Source organism: Bradysia coprophila, unplaced genomic scaffold, assembly GCF_014529535.1.
Source record: "Bradysia coprophila strain Holo2 unplaced genomic scaffold, BU_Bcop_v1 contig_36, whole genome shotgun sequence".
Lineage (NCBI taxonomy): Eukaryota > Metazoa > Arthropoda > Insecta > Diptera > Sciaridae > Bradysia > Bradysia coprophila.
In genome coordinates this window covers 24,583-45,606 of record NW_023503618.1, presented here as the reverse complement: position 1 = coordinate 45,606, position 21,024 = coordinate 24,583, and the positions used below count along the sequence as shown (strand labels likewise).

The window sequence follows — 21,024 nt, the reverse complement described above, 5'->3', positions numbered from 1 at the left end:
CCCTCTTTGCGTTTACTTCCACTCCATTTTATGTATACGGTTCTTAATGTTTAGGGATTAAACACGGGGAAAATAAAGGTACGACCCGTTCAACAGTTTTTTTTTCTCTAAAAAACACTGAAACGATCATAAAAGAAAATTTCAGAAATTTTAGCTTCGCTCTGGCAAACTTTGCACTCGTTAGTGCTTACTGAAGTTATCGAGAAAAGAGAAAAAACTTCTTTCGAAAAATACTTAGATCGTTCGCCTTCATCGAGTTTTTGGATATTGTTGATTCGGTGGATAAAAATATGAGCTTTGTCGTGGATTTCCGTCACACGATAGAGAAAATATTGTTCCTAGTTTATGCTAATAAGCTTTTTAGCGAATACGTTTCCAGAATTTCCTTCCAGCTCGTGCTGGTAATCTCTATATTATTTCTATATTACGCAATGAGGTAGTAAGGAAAAAATTATTCATAAAATGAACTCCCATCTCACTACACCATTATTATCCATCTACGAACTCAACCTCTGGAATTGTATTCTTTGTCGATTAGTCGAGTTGTCGTGGTAACAAGCATTACGCACGTTTTCTGAATTTAACGAGTTCACCAATATCGAAAATTTCCAGAAAATCATCATATTGTGAACTTATCGCTACGGACATTTCGAATGATTTTCTATCGTAAGACCCTGATTTTCAGTCATATACAGTAAAAAAAACACTACACATTCTTCGTCATAAACAAAAGCAATTGTTGTTCCCCGTATACAAAAAGAACGCTTGTTCATTTAACCAGAGTCTAATGGCATATAAGTATTAATTTATGAGAGCGAGGGAATACATTTGATAAATAATAAAATTAAAAAAAAAATTATTCACACACCTTTTCTCTATCTATATTAATGCGGAAATCCAAAATATAATGAAAAAAGGTAACACAGTTTTTAATACTTTGAACTATAACACTATAACACGATGATGTACAACAAAAACAAAAAAAAAACAGTTTACGTACAATATAAATATGTTTCGTTATAAAACTCTGTTTTGTTTATTAAATCCACACACTAGATTCAAATTGTAACTACTTTTAATGCAAATTTATTTTTCTTATTTTTCTTCTTCTTTTTTGTGTTAAATGTTCCCAAAAGCTTTGCCGAAATACCAGAAAAAAAACTTTTTTTTTCTCTCAATTAGTATAATTCTATAAATTCGTTTAACGTATAATTCATTAAACTTATACATTCACGACGATCACATCAATTAAATATTGTTTTCATTTAGCAATTCAAATTTATTTAATTTTATTTTTTTTTTATTTTTTTATTCTACAAACTCTTTATTGTTTTAAAAACTTTTTTGCAATTATATTACACTGTATCCAATATAATATTTGTATTTAAAAAATTTTATTTTCTCTAATTCAGACAGTTGAGTGAGGCGCGCGATGTTCTCGACTGCTGACAGTAGACTAAAAATTTCTTAGCTTAATTTTCAAAGTCAATTCTGCCCACCTGTACTAGAGTGCGACAGCTAGCATATGACCATAAAGAAATGCGATATACAACGTTGTTGTTTTTTTTTACCCGATTCCGCTCCGTTCATAAACATAAACACGCAACTTTTTGTATGGAATCAAATATACTCTCTATCGGTAAACGAAACTATAAGGAAACACACCAGTGTGTATAGACAATTTTATATAAAAATATGAAATAAAATTTTGTTGTTCAAATCGAATCGTACAACCACATGCTCAATGTCGACACTGGTTACCCGAAATGAAACAGATATACGATGTTGCTTGCGAGAAACAGACGGATATGTTCGGATAATATATTTTCAGCGGGTAGATGCTTTTCGTATACAATTTACGGTGAGAGAGAGTGTTATACCGCTCTCTGGAAATATTATGGTTTTTGTATGAAAATCGCTCGTGGAAAATGCAATAGAAAATTCGGAATTTGTATAAACGAGAACCACCAGATCTGTCGTAATCCAATACATTCGGATATTAGACTCCTATCTACAGATACAATGTGTATGCCTTTGCAGTTTACATGCATTTAAGCCCCGCATTATATTCGGTTCATTCACAATTTGTATGCAAAGTACGTTCTTGCGGTTAGCATATTTTTGATGTACTCAACTAACACAAATGTTTTTTTTTGTTTGATATATGCTTGTCGTGGATTGGTATATACGTCAATGGGTATGGGTAACAACAAAGTATATCAATCCGTGTTTATTGTATGTAAATAAAATAAAATGAAGAGTAGGTCTTACTGGCAATACGAGTCATAGTCGAACCAAAAATATGACAATTTTATTAATATCTGAATCGAATCGAAGAAGTCAAATATGGTTTTGTTCAAGGTAAAACTTTAGAATAAAAATGGACCTTGACCAGATAGCGTTTCAATTTCGGGAATAAAGTCAACAGAAAGGCAACTTTCAATTATTATTTTTTGAAATATCTAGAATTGAAATCGCCTGGAACTCACCAGAGCTTTTAATTTGTTATGTAAAAGAGTAGATGTGTCAGGTTGAACTGTTGTCGCATATATCGAAATAGTTGACTCATTTATGTTCAGCTTATACCGACCCGATTTGTTTGAGGTGTTATAATTTTAGGGTTCCAAATTCTAATTGTAAGACGGCCTTGAGGTATGAATATCCACGTCATTCACTTGTATTCACCAAGCGCATTGAAAAGCACGTAAATCCAAAAATCTGAAGCTCATTTTTCGCTTCAATACATTTTTGTGTTCAATAATATTTACAGACGGTTGAATAAACCGATATTCCATTCTGTATAAAGTTCTCGAAATATTCAAAAAAAGAATTAACGTAACAAAAAAAAAGACGCATAGCACGAACACAATGAGAGAAGTGTATTTACCTCAAAATGAGAAATGTATATTGTGCTCTGTGACCTCGGTAACTTCTAAGCTGGCACAAAAGCGCGTTCATTATTTTTACAAATTTAGTGACCCATTCACATTGAATAAAAAGTATTTTTTTTTTGATATTTAGACTGCGAACGCGAACAGGTCAATTTCAGGTCTACGAAAATAAATTAAATCGTGTTTATTCAAAGGGTGCAACAGCAAGGCTGTAAACTTTGAGAAGGTTACATATGGTTTCCACTCAACAAAAAGCACTCCGTGTGAGAGCCGCGAGAGAGCGAACTGTCAAGTAAACAAAGCTCTAACACGGAGTACTTTTTTGATAAGTGGAAATCAAGCCTTAGATCCGCGAGAATAGCACACCTTTTCTGGCGATTTTACAAACAAAAAAATTCACCACACCGTCACGGCGACGAGAATCGTCATAGGAGGTGAATTCTTGTATGAATTTCGCCATTGTAGTGTGCCCATGCATGTCTGCATTTGAATGACCTCCCCAAAATTTACAGCCTTGCACAACAGTGTATGCAAATGGCGCTGGCATGGTGGTTAGCCGGCTCTAACGTCTAATGTTTAGTTTGAACAGAACTTAAAATTTCTTTTACAACTCATCATCATAATGTGCAACATTTGCAAACTTTAGATGCATCTGTTTCATAAATCGTTGTATGAATCTCACGATGTGTCATAATTGGGCCTCGTGTCATAATTACACATCTAGAGCCTAATAAAGTACTTTGCATTCGTTGCCATAAATAAACATTATCGCATTAGAGCGAAAAAGTTTTTTTTTTGCACTCTGAAGGAGTATAGACGCCACAGTTTTTTTTAGTACGTCATTCTTTGCGCTCCACTTTCTGGTGAAATAACTTCACTCTGGTAAATCTCCATGGAATGTCCTAGCAGTGAAGTTGGTTCAATACCAAATGGACCGCTGACATTAGTAACTTTATGACGAAATGGACTAAAATTATAAACAAGAATAGACCGGCTGAAGCCTGATGAGGTCTTTTTTCATATTTTTTTTAAATTTCTGTTTACTACCAGCTTGGTACTCATTCAAGTACCACTTTGGTATTCAAATACCAAATTTTTCGAATTATAAATAGGCAAGCGAGCCGCCTTTCTTATCAGTCGGTGTGCAGCTCTCAAACAGTAAACATCTCTACAACATCCGTATTAGTTTGGTAGTCAACTACCACTTTGCTAGTCAACTACCACTTTGGTAGTCAACTACCACTTTGATAGTCGACTACCAAATACTCGATTTATAAATAGACCAGCAGGCCGAATAATTTCATCAGTCGGTGTGCATCTGTCGAGTAAGAAACATCTTTGCTGCTTAATATTTTGGGGGTCCAACTACCAACAACTACCAAACTTTCAAATTGCAATGTCTGCTATGAGCGATCGGTTACCAGATAACAAATTTTCCTATGTAAAAAAGACCTAAAAAAATCTATTACACTTGACCTCTAGTTTCCAAACAGCAGTTCCCGAAACCTGTGTAAATAACAGTATCAAAAAGGGGCAAGAAACAGCTCCATTCCTTCACAGAATTACATGAAGTACCTTTAATGACATTATTTGCAGCACTGCAAATTTATTTGCTAAGACAGACCTCCACAACAACTCCTATTCTGAACCGCGAATTTTTACGCAGTAAGACAGACAAGCAGACACATGAACTTTAATACGAATTTTACTTAATATTCCAGTTATTGCACTATAAACAACTCATCACACGGTGTTGATTAAATGATATGTGCATGCGGATGATGTTGTTGCCTATGTTTATTTCTGCGGTATAACGTTCAGAAAAGTATTACTCAAACCTCAAGCATATAAACTTACTGTTTCCCGAACATACAATGTATTAATGTAAATGTACAACATATGGCCGGCAATTTAATCGAGCAGGTGGATAAATTGAAAATTTAACACACAGACGCAACATGATAATGACTGAACCCATAGCAGTTGTACTACACAGTCAAAATATGCATAAAAATGTATGCTCTTATGTTATGCTGGATGGTGATGGTGATATAATTCCGTGAACTAGATTTTGATTCGATTTTGATCTGTACAGCGGATACGTATTTATGTGTTTGTAATACACTACCCTAACCGGAACCATTATAGATTTCAAATTTTAGTCATTCCTTAAAGTACGAAAATGTCCTACCTGCACATCTATTTCAGAACAGACATAAAACAATACACATGCAAGCCAACAGGATACATTTCCTTGTTCGGTCTGGGTGTGTAAAATTTTCAGTTCTTATACGAACAGGTGTCTGAATTTCGCTTCATCGATGTCTTTGTTTTATTGTTGGCTCACCTTTCGATAATATTTACCAAACCAACAACGAAGATGTAGGAATTCAGAAATTTCAAATATTTAACGAACAGCAAAATTGAGATGAAATGGTTGGTATAAGTTATATATCGAAACTAGATGAGAAGAATGTTGTAGCTAACAAGCTAACGATAATATTTATATTTGATGGAAGTGTGTGTACTTATCGATGAGGCAATTAGATAAATAAATAGATACGGCACATGGATGCCACTGCAAGGGATGATAATTTAACAGATGAAAAATGATGGAACGTTAAAGGTTAATTACTAATTAATAATTAGTCAGCGAATCTAAATAGGGTTAGTGTAAGTGCTGTCATTTAGCTCTCGCTAAGTGCTGAAGTACACTTTGGATTTACTGAAAAAGAAAAATTGATAATTTTAAGAGCGGACAATTTCGATTCAGTTTATATCATGTCCGGAGCGATAGCGGAGGACTTGACGCAGTCTACCTTCCAAAAAAAAGAACGAAGAAATTTTTTTGAGACGCGGCAACTATGTATAGCCGAACATTTCAGTTTCTGCCCTTTAGACTATATCCCCACAAAACCTATTCTATCATATTCTCGCTCCAAAAACGAGTAAAACGAGCTATCACTCGACTATGTAGGTTTAAAATTGCCGGAGATACATCGTTTTGAAATTGGTCACTTTTCATAGAAAATGCACCAAATTGACTTTTTCCAAACAATCAAAATCTTTCAACTTACTCTGTATGTTTCTATCTATCTATCTATCGACGGTTGATCTCGGAAACTAGTCAGCCAATCTCCTTGAAATTTTGCAGGAACCTCAGGGTGGGCATAAAAATGAAAATGTGATACGCCATTACCCTAGAATTTTGTTTTATTGGCCTCGAAGTGGTTTCTGATTGTGGTTTTCGAGGGAACGCGTTTTCGGCTGTAGCTTAGCTGAATTGAAACCTACAGAGGCGTGCGACCCATCAAATGAAAGGTATTCGTAACACGGTTCGAACAAAAAAATAATTAAAAGTGGTGCAGATCCGGTTGAGCTAGAGTGATTAGAGTAACCAAATTTTGAGCTACTCGAGCGTAGGATGAAAGGACTAATATTTTTTGGCTTATGAGATATAGAGAGTTACTTTCTTCGGCAAAGTCTCAGAGTTTTACGACTAGAACAGAAGGGCATATGTGAAAAATGTCGAAAGTTGGAAATGGGTGGGTCAATTGGGGTTTTGGAGATATTTCTTGAATGGTGGCAGATAGAGAATTACTTTCTTCGTCAAATTGTCGAATTTCGTCCAATTTTCGTTAAATTTTCGAATTTCGTCCAATTTCACTGCTATGACATTTCGTGTATATCTACCGGAATAAAGTTATCTGACCAAAAAATAGATCGCAAAGAATGAATTACTGAAAAAAAATGTTGTGCCATATCAAGGTTGGTGTTGAGGAATTTCGCGCCGTGTCATTGACAATAACCCACAAAGTGACATTTTCCTTATACAAAATGTGTCATTTTGTCAATTATTGTGAATGACGCAGCGCGAAAGTCCTAGCAGCCCCAAAACCTCTTTTTTTTCAGAGGACATTAAATGTAAAATTACTGAACGAGACCACCAATACAACAGAAATTAAATGTATTCTGTCTTCATTCCAGATCACCTTTTACATTTATCCAAAATTTGCTTCCCGTCAGATCTATTCGTTTCAGTTAACGTTTTACCACACTAACGAATTCTGAAGAGTATAGAACTCATAGTCTAAAAATAAACTCTCAAATGTGAAAGTTCAAAATTGAGGTGGGTTTACCAGTAGTCGTCGTCGCGTCGACGATTGCATGAAGTACAATTTTTTTTGTCATTTACAAAAGCCTATGAAAAATTACTAGAATTTACTGGAAAAAATATATTTGAAAGTTGTTTGGATGTGGATACCGTCACCTGGGTGATAACATAAAATTATTGAAAAAAATAGGACGAAAATAATGCGCAGAAACTGGAAAAGGAAATTGAAAAGCATAGAAGTCGAATTATAAAAATGTAAAGTACTATATTAGTCCAGGTGCTTACGTCGGCTTCGTGGGACAAAAATGTACTTCTTTTTTTTACAAAAGTTAGTTCTATGTGACAGAGAATATGAAAAAGTGTGGGACAAAATTTTTTCCGGTAGAACGGTAGTTCTCCGTAAAACGAAAATCTTAAATCACCAACACGCGTGGACGGTAAACTATTTCTTCCGTTCGTTTGTATCAAATGAGGATTAACAGCTGACGCAAAATGTCTGAATTTCACCGACTTCAACTTTAGGATAGAAAGATAAATTAAAAACTTTGCATCCGACGCGATGACATAAGTATCCGGGCTATATCTATGGCATGTGGCATGTACAATAGTAATTAAAAATTCATTTGACGCATGTGAATAAAAAGAACACCAACCGAACCAACAGAATTTCTTAAACAGGACGATCGAAGTGAAATGACATTTGTTTGTACGTGGAACAATTTACTTATTGAATAATATTGATTTCGATGTTTGAGGGTGGTCACTTGTTATTCATCGAGGTAGAGTATCTACAGAAATATAGTTGTACATACGAACAAGAAAGCATTTGAAGTTCGATTTATTTTTATATTTTTTTCTGTTGTTTTTAAAATCCACCTTTCTTTGACATCATTTATTATATTTAGGGTTAATGTGAATGGTAAATACGTACACACGCACACACATTTTCCACCCAATAGTCCGATTCTGCGCCGTCGATATCAATCACGAAATATAAAAATGAATAAAAGTTTTCGTACTTACAACTGATAAAAAAATTCTCCTGTCTCGCCTCCTGAACGAAATTCAAAACACCCTGTGGCGTCCAACTAATTTCAATACGAAAAACATTTAAGTTATTAGCGAGTGATGTAAATACAATCTTTAATATAAACCTGCCGAAACTAACCTATTTTTGTTGTTGCACCTCACCTTCAAAAAATATCCTTACAATCCCTTAAGTTTCTCTAAGGACTTTATATTTTCACTTCACACGTATACACGAAAAGAAATGTTTTTTTTTTCACTTCATTTTGTTTCCATTTTCATTTCGATTTTGCTTTTATAATTGTTTTTCTGGTCTTTGGTACTTTATTCTAATTGATATGTTTGCATCGTTTTCTTAATAACTAAAATCACAAAAATTTGATATGTTTTTGTTTCGATTTGTTGTAGAAAATGAACCGAAAAAAGTGTTTCTTGGATATTTTCACCGACGACAGGAGGCTTTTCTTTTGAGAATTTATGTGCGACTGTAACAAATATGGAGAATTGTCTGAATAACATTTATTGCGCATGGGCTATGTGTTCGTAGAAGGATTTTGTTGTTGTTGTTTTGTCTGGAAAGTTTAGGAGTTGAGTTGGTTCTTGTTGGAACATGTAGATAGCGTTTGATCGTTTGATGAAACAAACGATCATAATGTGATACGTTTGTAATAATCTACAATGTAAAGTATAATGTCCAGCCAAAAGGGTTCTACACTTGAAACATGGCATTCCGACAACTTAGGAAATAAATATTATGCACGTATGACAAAGCGGTCGAGGCTTGCCGAGACGGCCTGTCATACGTGCATATTCTTTTTTATCGCATAAGTGAAAACGAGACAACAAGATATGCGAATGACACTTTGACAATTTACAGAAGTATAATGTTTGTTTATATATCCTAGGTGAATAATTTTTTCAGGGAATCACACCGCGTATGCGATAAAGTTAGTTTTATTGTACGTCATATTGTTCGAACAGAAACAGAATGTCCAACACAAACGGAAACACAAACGATTTTTCTTTGGCGAAGCTACATTAAAGGTGTGCGCCGATCTAAAAATAGTCGGCGACGGTGCGCCGACTGGTAAGGGATCAGCGGCGGCGCGCCGAGAGAAATTTATAGTCGGCGGCGGTGCGCCGATCGGCGCGCCGATAAATTTACAAAAAATGTAAACTTTCGAAAATAATGCAAAATCATTTGAAAAAGCGTGCGCAATCCTTTTTACGAACACTGAATTCTTACTATCTTGCCATCTGAATACCACTTATACAAGGGAAATCAACTGAGACGTATCTCACCTTTTATATTTTAAATGTACAATCACTGACCTTTTATTTTAAAAACATCTGATTGAAAATATTTTTTTGATAATAATAATAATTGCGTATGGTTATTGTTCAGCCAGGAGGACACATTTTTAAGTGACAGATTCGGCTACCATTTGCTGCTATAGCTAGTGAAGGTTATTTTATATGGTATTGGAATGACCTAACACTAGGGACCACATGCTTAACGTGAATTCCGAACCACGCCTTCTAAGTATTTTACACTCTGAAGGATTTTTTGATGATAACTTTTCATTTGCATTGTTTTTGAACAAAAATGGCCTCATCGTTTGGTGCCAAAATATAATAAGGTTTTGATAGCCACTGGAATTGTCCAGATTGATGTAGTGTACTCTGAGAAAACTAAAAACTACTAAAATTTGTATTGTATTGTAATTTGGTATTTTTTGAACTTTTGTGTTTTCTCGGAGTAAAGTACATCAATCTTGACAATTCCGGTGGCTATCGAAACTTTATATATTTCGGAACCAAGCGATGCGATGAGGCCACTTTTTAAAAAAATAATTCGAATGAAAAGTTATCATCAAAAATATATTTTCATGGAGGTCGGAGTGTAGATTACTCTTAATGAATCCAAGAATGATTAGTGAGTTTGCGTAAATGACATACAAGCTATAAGTAAACTTATAATTTGGAAATTTTTAGTCACATCTTCATACTAGGTGTTCTGCAGGTTTTTTTTTATTTCCAACTTTTATGTCATTTACGCAAACTCACTAATCATTATCATTATCTGTTGTCTTCAGTCCATCTTCGATGTAGAAGTGAGATCGTAGTAGAAGAGGTAAACATTTGCTCAAACCTTGTACTAAGGCACACGCTTTTGTATAGAAATTTAAATTTAAGTTTATAGTGCCGCCTATTAAAATGGCTGAAAGCACTAAACGGATAAAATTTCGGCGCGACGAAAATAAAATCGGCGGCGGCGGCGGCATGAGCTATTATTTTTCGGCGACGGCGCGCCGAAAATTTAACAAACGGGGCACACCTCTAAGCTACATTGTCCCAAAGAAAAATCGTTTGTGTATTTACGTCAAATACAAATACAAACAAAACACGCATGCAAAAGCTCTATTGTGCCGATAAATTAATAGTACATTACATACTAATTGGGAAATTTTTATTTTGACTTGGTCCTCCCACTCGTCAAAATAAAAATTTCCCAACTAGCATGTATAATGTCTTACTCGCTAAGACTCCCGGAAACGAGTTTTAACGTTAGTGTTAGGGTACACTGAAAAAAAAAGTTTTTTCGACAATTGCTGTGTGCCGGATATTGTAACTGTATGCCTTATAATATAGGTAAGAAATCCATAATATTATGGCAACTGAGCCCATATTTGCTTGATATGGTTAATGTGCCTATAATATAAGCTGTATACCCATAATATGGACTAGAAACACATATTATCGGTACATTACGCATAATATAGCTGTATGCTTTATTATGGGGGTACAGGCCCCGTATTTTAGAAGTAAAAAATATAGCTGTGTGCCCCATATTGAGCAATTGTATGGGACTCATATTCATGTGAAAGGAACAAATCTTAAAGTAAGTGCGACTAAGTCTCGTACATATCTTTTCTTGACTTTTTGAAGGAAATGGAGGCTAGCTCCAGCGAACGAGGTGTTTTGGTAGTTCTTTTTGTTGATTTGATCGATATACTGGCAAATACACCACTTCCTCGTAGTGAGCTAAAAATGTGCTCCTCGGCCGTAGATTGATAGGTGGTGTATTTTGCGTATATCTCTCGACCTGTGGCAGAAATGTTGGCTTTTTCAGTAAAGTCTCAGAGTTTTGCGAGTCGTAGTAAATAGTCAATTTTGACTAATTTCCCGGTGGGTTTGACCAGTATCCAATTAGTGCTTTTTTCACCTTTGGCCGAAATATTATCGTGCACACAAATGTTTTGTAGTGCCCCTTACTATATTAAGTAAGAGAGAAGTAAGTTCTCTCTCTTTAGTATAAGAACCATGAATATGTTACTTAAGTGAATAAAGAATCATTCCATATAATATTGTCAAGCAGTGCGTTTCACTTAATACAACACTCCCGTTAAGACTATATATACCAATTATATATATACATGGCGACAGTGACAGTGATATAAAAAAAAAAAAAACGATAAGTGGTCGGGTTAGTGAAACCGTTGTACTGCAAAGTAAATAATTATTAATAAAGTGAATCATTAAATGAATAAATTATGGGCACATCTGACTCAAAGCCGAAAACCGCCACAACGGATGGTACTAACAGTAATACTGATGTTAATAGTGTCAATATAATTCAAGAATTTTCCGAACACAAAACCAGCACTGGCATTTGTTTATTAATAATAGTGGTACTATTGGCAATTCACTTTATCTATAAATTTTACACGTTACATAAAAAGTGTATCGTAAAGCGTGAGAGACAAGTACGCCAAATTTGAATATTGAATATAAAAACAGAAAAATAAACCACGAACAATATTTGACGGGATTTGAAAAATAAATGAACAAATAACATTACTGGAATTGATGGACATCCAAGAGCACAGGCACGAAAATTCGTACAAATTTGGTCCGTGGGGTCCGTGGAAAACAGGAGAACATTGCTAAGTCAACAGCGAAGGCACAGAAAATCATAGATCGCACAGGCGCGTAAGGTCGTACAAAATTTGGCCCTGGGTAAACAGATACACATAGCAACAGGTATGAGTTATGGAAATTAAAATTTGATTTTTTTTTATAAGAAAATGTTTTAAATTTTGAAGTTTTTATATGTAACGACACGCGATTGAAAATTATATTTTATGCTTACGTTTTAAAATCGATGTTATATGAGAACGATTGTTTATTTTGCGACAGGATGTTGAAATATTAAATACGACGAAAAGTTGTTCTAATTAAAAAGAAAGAAAAAATATTTTTTTCTGATGTCAGCGAATTTAACACGCGCAGTTTTGAAATTCTTTACACGCGCAGTTTTGGAATTATTTTTTTTTTTCGCTTACAATCGGTATTTGGTATTATTTTATGAAAGAAATACGATACTAAGTTTGGGACAGGATGTATAAATTTTGAAAATAATTGCAACATTGTGATTGATAAAGCAAACAAAGCGTATTTAATGGTACGAAATGGAAACGTTTGAATCAAAGCCTTTATTTGATTTAACGGAATTTTTAATTGTTTATTTTTCAATTTTATTTTTCTTGATGGTCTTGTCATTGGTTTTAATTTGGTTTTATTGTCAAGCCCGAACGAATAGATTCATTTGATGTGTTTATATTGTTGGAAATCTGGTGAAGTTGATACGAATAAGTATTTTTTATTTGGCAAAGTATGACTACATGGACACAATTAAGTACTAAATTAGACGAACACAGAATAGAATTTGAAAGAATTTATAAATGCCTGAGTGTTTCAATTAAAAGGAAAATTCAACGTGAAACTTTCGATAAACATTTACAAGACATTATTGAAGTATATAACGCTGCGACAAAGTTGATAAGAACGCACGATCTGCAAGAAGACCATTTGACTTATTGTACGGAATTTCACACAAAAATTAGAGATCGTCTTCTCAAATTGTTTGGAACTTTGAAAGTACACATTGTAGTACCCCCCGGAGTAAAAGAAATTGACCCAAAAGTACTTGATAAAGGTGATTCAGACTCAGATTCAGAAATGGTACAATCAGCTGAAGAGTTTCTTGCCTTGGCAGGAAAAACTATCTCTAGGAATTATGCAGGTGACCCATTAGCCCTTACAGCTTTCATAAACTCTATCAAACTTCTCGAGAAGATGGCAGGTACGACGCACGTTACACTTTTGATAACATATTTAATGACTAAATTGGAAGATAAGGCTATGGAATCAGTCCCTGAAGATCCACAAACTATTCAAGAAATAATTGATGGACTTAAAGTAGGCATTAAACCTGAGACGTCTAAAGTAGTAAAGAGTAGGTTACAGGTTTTGAAGTTTGACAGATTCAAGGTTCAAGACTTTGCCCTTGAAGCGACGAAATTGAGTGAAGCACTCCAAAGAGCTTTAGTGTTGGAAGGTGTTGGTAAGGTCAAAGCACGAGAAATGTGTGTAGATGAAACTATTGACATGTGTCGGGCGAATGCTCGAAGTGATCTGATTAAAGCCGTATTATCAGCGTCTCAATACAATGATCCTGATGAAGTAGTTGCTAAACTGATTTTAGAATCGTCTACCGAAAAGCAGGAAAAGCAAGTGTTAGCATACAAGGCACAGTTTAGAGGTAAACGGGGAAAAGGTAGAAGCCGTGGTGGTTACGGTAATTACGGTAATAATTATGGAAACTATAATAAATGGAATGGTGGAAATAATAATTACCATCAAAACGGCAATGGTCGAGGTAATAATGGTAGAGGAAGATCCTGGAATCGTGGCCGTGGTCGTGGTCGCGGAAGTTATCAGAATTATCAAAATTATCCGAATCACTCAGTTAGAATAGTCGAGGCTTTGGGAAACGAGGAAGCCCCTCAGCGATACCAGCAGCTGGGGGAAACAACAGCAATGATGCCGTATCAGTCTCAATAGTCCAAAGGAAGGTTCTATCTATGAACCCAAACTACTCAGATTTTATAGTTTTGAGTAGTTCGATTTCAAATAAACAATGCACATTCCTAATTGACACGCAGGCGGACATAACTCTCTTAAAAATTTGCGCAGTCCGCCCAAGAGCGCTATTAGATGTAGAAAATTTGATTGACATAACAGGAATAACGGAAGATCCCATAACGACTTTGGGTTGTACGAATGCGACGTTGGGTAATGACGATTTTAGAGTAAATTTTCCAGTACATGTAGTACCAAATGAATTCAATATTCCGTCAGATGGGATCCTAGGTAAAGACTTCATGAAACATTTTAGATGCAATATAAATTACGGAGATATGACGTTTAGATTTACATTAAACGAACAAATGATTACGGTACCAATAAGGGAAGGTCCCGAAGTAAATACGATAGTTTTACCCGCGAGAAGTGAGGTAATTAGACAATTCAATTTGAAAAAAGAAGTGTTAGAACCCCAGTGGGTCGATTCTTGGGAAATTAGTGCAGGAGTCTTCACAGCTCGCACAATAATTAGCTCAGCTCAGCCGTTGATCCGAATTCTCAATACTACGGATAAAGTACAAATAATGAAAAATGACCGTCTACCAATTCAGAAGTTGTCAGATTATAAGGTTTACACAACGAAAAAGGAAATCTCTTCTAAAGAAAGGACAGAAACTTTACTGAAAATTTTAGAAAACAAAGTTCCTAGTTACGCTAAAGAACAGCTTTTCCCGTTGATAGAAGAATATGCGGACGTTTTCGCATTAGAAACTGACAAGATGACCACAAACAATTTTTATGAGCAAAAATTAAGGTTAAAAGATGACACACCGGTTTATATAAAAAATTACCGTACACCGCACAGCCAGATTAATGAAATAGAAGCTCAGGTGAATGAATTTTTAAAAAATGACTTAATAGAACCAAGCGCATCCGAGTATAATAGCCCTTTGATTTTAGTCCCGAAACCCCCTTTGAATGGTCGTGAACGATGGAGACTATGTCTGGATTATCGCCAAGTTAATAAAAAATTAGTGGCAGACAAGTTTCCACTGCCTAGAATGGATCAGATATTAGATAGTTTGGGAAACGCAAAATGTTTTTCGGTCATTGACTTGTTCCAGGGATTCCACCAGGTGCCATTAGAAAAGAATTCCAGAGACATAACGTCTTTTAGTACTAGTACTGGGTCATACAGATGGAAAGTTTTGCCTTTCGGGTTAAACGTTTCACCGAATTCATTTACTCGCATGATGACAATTGCCTTTTCAGGTATCCCCCAGAACAGGCATTTCTCTATATTGATGATGTAGTCGTGATAGGGAAAAGCGAGAAGCATCATTTACAAAATCTCAAAGCAGTATTCCAAGTGTTGCGAGACAGAAATTTGAAAATACATCCTCATAAATGCAAGTTTTTCGAGCCCGAAGTAACCTTTTTAGGACATTTGTGTACTCCTGATGGCATATTGCCAGACCCTAGGAAACACGAGAAAGTTAAAAATTATCCAGTTCCCACAGACAAAAACGCTGCACACAGATTTGTATCATTCGCAAATTATTATCGACGTTTCATCCCACATTTTGCGACTATAGCAAAACCATTGAACAATTTGACTAAAAAAGACGTGACCTTTGAATGGACTGAACAATGCCAAGAAAGTTTCGATACATTAAAGGAAATTTTGACAAAACCACCAGTTTTAGCTTACCCAGACTTTTCTAAGACTTTCATAGTCACAGTCGACGCCTCAATAACAGGTTGTGGGGCTGTACTGAGTCAGCTACATGACGACAATGATCTACCAATTTATTATGCATCAAAGTCATGGTCTAAAGCAGACGCAGTGAAGTCGACTCCAATTCAAGAATGTTTGGCCATTCACTTTGCCTTGACCCAATTTAGACCTTATGTGTACGGAGTACCGTTCCGAGTCCGTACAGATCATAAATCACTTATTTATCTATTTACGCACAAGACTTTGTCTCCTAAACTTATTCGTATTAGGCTGGACCTCGAAGGATACGATTTCACAATAGAACACATTAGTGGAGCTAAGAATGTAGTGGCCGACGCCCTATCGCGATTAAATATTAAAGATTTACTAGATTTATATGGAAAAACAAAGACAGTATATGTTATGACAAGATCCAAAACAAGAAATTTGAAAAAGGAAAATGAAATGACGACCAATGAAAATTTAAATAAAACACAAGAAATAAGTTACGTACCGGTAATTGAACAATTAAATGCGCATATAAATAAAAAGATACCTCGAATAATGTGTACGCGTACAGAAGGAAGTAAAGACGAGGTAATAGAGCTCAATATATACGAAAATTATAAGAAACTGATCAGTATGAAAGTTCCGGTAGAAATACGCAATGATTTATCAATTCTCGAGAAAGTAATTAATAGTTTACAAGAAATTGCGATAAAGAAAAATTTTAACGAAATTCAGTGGTCGCTAAACGATATTATGTTCAAATTTGTATCAATTAACGTTTTTAAAGAAATTTGCAAAAATAAATTGAATAAACTACGAATAGTGTTAATTAAAAGCCCGATTTTGATCAATGATAAGACAAAACAAAATGAACTCTTAATGTACTTTCATGACAATCCGATTTTTGGAGGACATGTAGGTCACAAGAAACTCTACGCAAACTTAAGGAGTTATTATGCCTGGAAAGGCATGAGGCGAGATGTTGCCTCTTTTGTCAAAAGTTGTACGAAGTGCAAACTAACGAAAGTCAGTGTGAAGAACAAAGAAGCCCTCGTATTAACAAATACTCCCCAGGCCCCCTTTGATGTAGTAGTGATAGATACCATAGGCCCATTGCCTACTTCCCTTAATGGAAATCGCTATGCGATTACGTTAATTTGCGATTTAAGCAAATACTTGGTAATCATTCCTATTCCGGACAAACAGGCTCTTACGGTAGCCAGAGCTATTTTCAATAATTTCGTGTTAATCTTCGGCCTGATGAAACAGGTCATCACCGATCTGGGAACGGAATATGTGAATTCAGTGTTAGAAAGACTATGGGTCCTTTTCCATGTGACCCACAGCAAATCCACTGCTTATCACCATCAGACAGTGGGTACAGCAGAGAGGAGTCACAGAACGTTTAACGAGTATGTCAGAACTTACATTTCCGGTCAGCTCGATAACTGGGAAGAATATTCAAAATATTTCTCGTTCTGTTATAATATCTCCCATCACGCGTCTTATGATTTCAAATACTCCCCCTATGAATTGATATTTTGTAAGAGCCCAGTGCTCCCATTCGATTGGATGGATGGTCGAATTGACCCAATCTATAATATCGATGACTTTAGCAGGGAAGCGAAGTGCAGACTACAAAGAGCACACGTAGACGCCAGAAATCTTATTGACAAGATGAAACTAAGGAACAAAATGAACTATGACCGTTCTGCCAAACCGATAGAATTAGAGTTAAATAATAAAGTAAAGTTGTTTAAGGAGCCATATGATAAACATTCGGAACGCTACGACGGTCCATTCATAGTTAAGGATATCCAAGGATCAAATGTTACGATCACAGATGGCGACAAGTTTTTGAAAACTGTGCATAAAGATAGAGTCCGAAAATATGAATGAATCGTCACAAAAATAAAAGAATGATTTTAATATTTTTATGATTTTATTGTGAAGTTTTATTTTTAAATTAAGGTTAAAGATTAAGGGTTAATTTACAATTTAATCTTTATTTCAATCTGCAATTCAGTTTGAAATTATGTTATCATAAATTTCTTTAAAAAAAAAAAGGGACGGTGAGAGTCGCAATCTCACAAAGTGAAATCAAATCCCAAAAATTAATAAATTATAAGCAATGGTTAGTTTTAAGACTAAGAAAAGTTTAACTTTCAAGGAAATAAATAATGTACGAAATAAATAATAATACGATTGGCATACACCAATCTAGCCGAAGAGGGATGGTGTAGTGCCCCTTACTATATTAAGTAAGAGAGAAGTAAGTTCTCTCTCTTTAGTATAAGAACCATGAATATGTTACTTAAGTGAATAAAGAATCATTCCATATAATATTGTCAAGCAGTGCGTTTCACTTAATACAACACTCCCGTTAAGACTATATATACCAATTATATATATACAGTTTTTTCATACCTAGGACCCGAAAAGTGCGACTTCGTCACACCTTTTCTCCGTCCAATATGAAAAATACTATTCGTACCACGGACTAAAAGTCTTTTTTAGCGTATTCGATTCCAGACCTCGCCTTCGGCTCTGTCTGGAAACTTCTCACACGCTAAAAAAGACTTTTAGTCCTAGGTCGAAAAGTACTATTTTTTCTACCAGGGGGGCAGTGTGGGTATTTACGCCACAAGGACGGAAAAGTTGAAAAATCAATTTTTAGTGTACAATCATGGCCCTACGTTAGTGAAGGGCCGTGACGCAAGTCCGTTCACACTGAAAAATTTGACAAAACAATTTTCCGCAGGATTGAGGAACATATATACACAACTTTTTTGACTTTTCCCCTCCGCTCCTACTACCCCCAAAGTATTTTATTCGTATTCTAGGCGTCCATACGAGTTCAACGAGCTATCACACACCTCATAAGGTTAAGATTTGGCCGAGATATTAAATTTCAAAACTTGGAAATTTGTAGAAATTTTTATGAAGAAATGGATTTTCATACATTTTGAAATTGATGAATTTTACCAACCTTTGTTACTTTGTCACTCTGTTACAACGAAACTTTTGAATTTACCGGTGAATTTGGCTGAAATTTTCAGGGTATGTTAAGGACGTAATTCTAAGAAACTAATTTGAAGGAATTTTTATAAAAGTTTATAATTTCGGAGCTATGAGCGTGTTAAGCTATTGAGCTGTGGGAGTCCCACAGTGTGGGACACATAACTCAGAAAATGTGGCAGATAGAAAGTTCGTTTAAAAAACAAAGTTATAGAGTTTCACATTCTAGTCGACACGTGTTTCATTGTCTTCCTAAAAAGTCGCTTATTTGAGAGCTATGAGCGTTTTAAGTGCGAGCTATGTCAGCCATAACTCGGAAAATACGGCAGATGGAAACCTCGTGTAAAAGACAAAGTTATAGAGTTTTAGATTCTTGTCGAAACGTGTCTCATGGCTTCCCTAAAAAGTCGCTTATTTGGAAGCTATGGGCGTTTTAAGTGCCTCAAATTTTCGATTTTTGTCAAATTTTCGATTTTCGTCAAATTTTTAAATTTCGTCAAATTTTTTATTTTCGTCACATTTTCGATTTTCGTCAAATTTTTGAATTTAGTAATATTTTCGATTTTCGTCAAATGAAAGCTGGAAGGCCCAGATCAAAGAGAAAGTTTTACAGTTTTGTAAAAAGAATATTTTCGTTCAAACTGCACAATATGATTGTCTGTTATCTGCGACCAAATTCTAAATAATCAAAACTTACAAAAGAGCTGATACCGCCCAAAACCACTTACAGTGGAGGTGTGACGCAAGTCCTGTTATCCACTTACAAAAGAACTGATATCGGTGTAGGTGACGCTTTCAGATTCGACACGCAAAAAGATATGCGTCACAAATGGCAGCTGATGAGGAAAGTAGGCGAAAGTTTTATCAACAAAAATCTTACCCGAAAAATTTTAGGAAGAAAATTATATCAAAAAAAATTGCGTCAAAAAGTGGCAGATGATTCGGCTTTCTTCCGTTTGAATTCCATTCTTTAAAAGAATATATATCACAATTATGAAAATTTTCCTTCCTCAACATCTGCCACTTTTTGACGAAATTTTTTTTATAATTTTCTTCCTAAAATTTTTCGGGTAAGATTTTTGTTGATGAGTCACATTTTCGCGTGGTTATTAGCCTCGGATAAACAAATTTTACACATGTGAATTTTCATGCAAAGGGCAGAAAACCCGAGAAAATTTGAAAAGTTGCCCTTATTTCATCATCTTCTTCTTCTTCTTCTTCTTTTTCAGCCTGTTTCTATCCACTGCTGGATGTAGGCCTCTCCAACTTCTTTCCATTTCGTACGATCCATTGCCATTTGCTGCCAGTTTGTACCTGCAATATTCTTAATACCGTTTGTCCATCTCTCTGGTGGTCTACCTATAGCTCGTCTTTTATATGGTCGCCAGTTCATGATCTTTTTGGTCCAACGTTCGTCTGTCCTTCTTGCAATATGTCCCGCCCAGCTCCATTTCAGAGATGCTATTCTTTCCATGACATCAACGACCCTGGTTTGTTGTCGAATCAATTGATTCGTCATTCTGTCTCTGAGTGTTATTCCGAGCATACTCCGTTCCATGGCTCTTTGTGTCACTCTCAATTTATCTTCGGATGCTTTTGTTAAAGTTAACGTTTCCGCTCCATAAGTGAGCACTGGAAGGACACAAGTGTCGAAAACTTTGCGTTTCAGACTATTATTCATTTTGCTTTTGAAAATTAGTCTGAGTCTTCCGAACGCTGCCCATGCAAGACCAATCCTACGTCTTATTTCTGCAGTTTGGTTGTCCAGACCTAACTTCAGTTTATGTCCTAGATATACATAGCTGTCGACTCGTTCATTGACAGTGTCACCAATTTTGATTTCTCTATCGTCCCCGATGTTGGTCATGACTTTTGTTTTCATCATCGAAGCATGAAAAATTAGTTTATATGCTGCCCACTAGGGACAGCCCCTTTGGCTTACATTTTTCTGTCACTTTCGGCCCTTGGGCTTACATTTTTCAACTTTCGTCAGGGGACACAAACGAAAAAAATATGCCCAAATCTCCCACCATGTACTGAAACATTTTCGCAGTGGGCAGATTGACATGTACGGTTCAATTTTCGCAGGGGGCAGGCAACAAAATACTATTTCATGCCAGCGGTGCCACTCAAAAGGCAACGAGAAAATGACGTTTCCACATGGAGACATTTAGTGCGATAAAATACCTTCATACGATTCTTGTTGCATAAATAACTATTAATAGTCTCAAATTGACACAAGTCATTAAACGCTTACAAAATTCCACACAAAATATTGTAATTGAGGACAAACTTTCAATATTATAAGAAAAATTATTATT

At 35.4% G+C, this 21,024-nt stretch overlaps 1 protein-coding gene across 1 annotated transcript in view; it reads right to left on the bottom strand.

Moving 5' to 3' along the window:
* LOC119081886 (protein couch potato) overlaps nucleotides 1-1,640 on the bottom strand; it is a 100,632-nt gene extending 98,992 nt beyond the window's left edge. Inside the window, exon 1 of the mRNA XM_037191116.1 lies at nucleotides 869-1,640. The gene's annotated coding sequence lies outside the window, so the exon portion shown is untranslated. The remainder of the gene's footprint in view (nucleotides 1-868) is intronic.
* Between the last annotated feature and the right edge of the window lie 19,384 nt (nucleotides 1,641-21,024).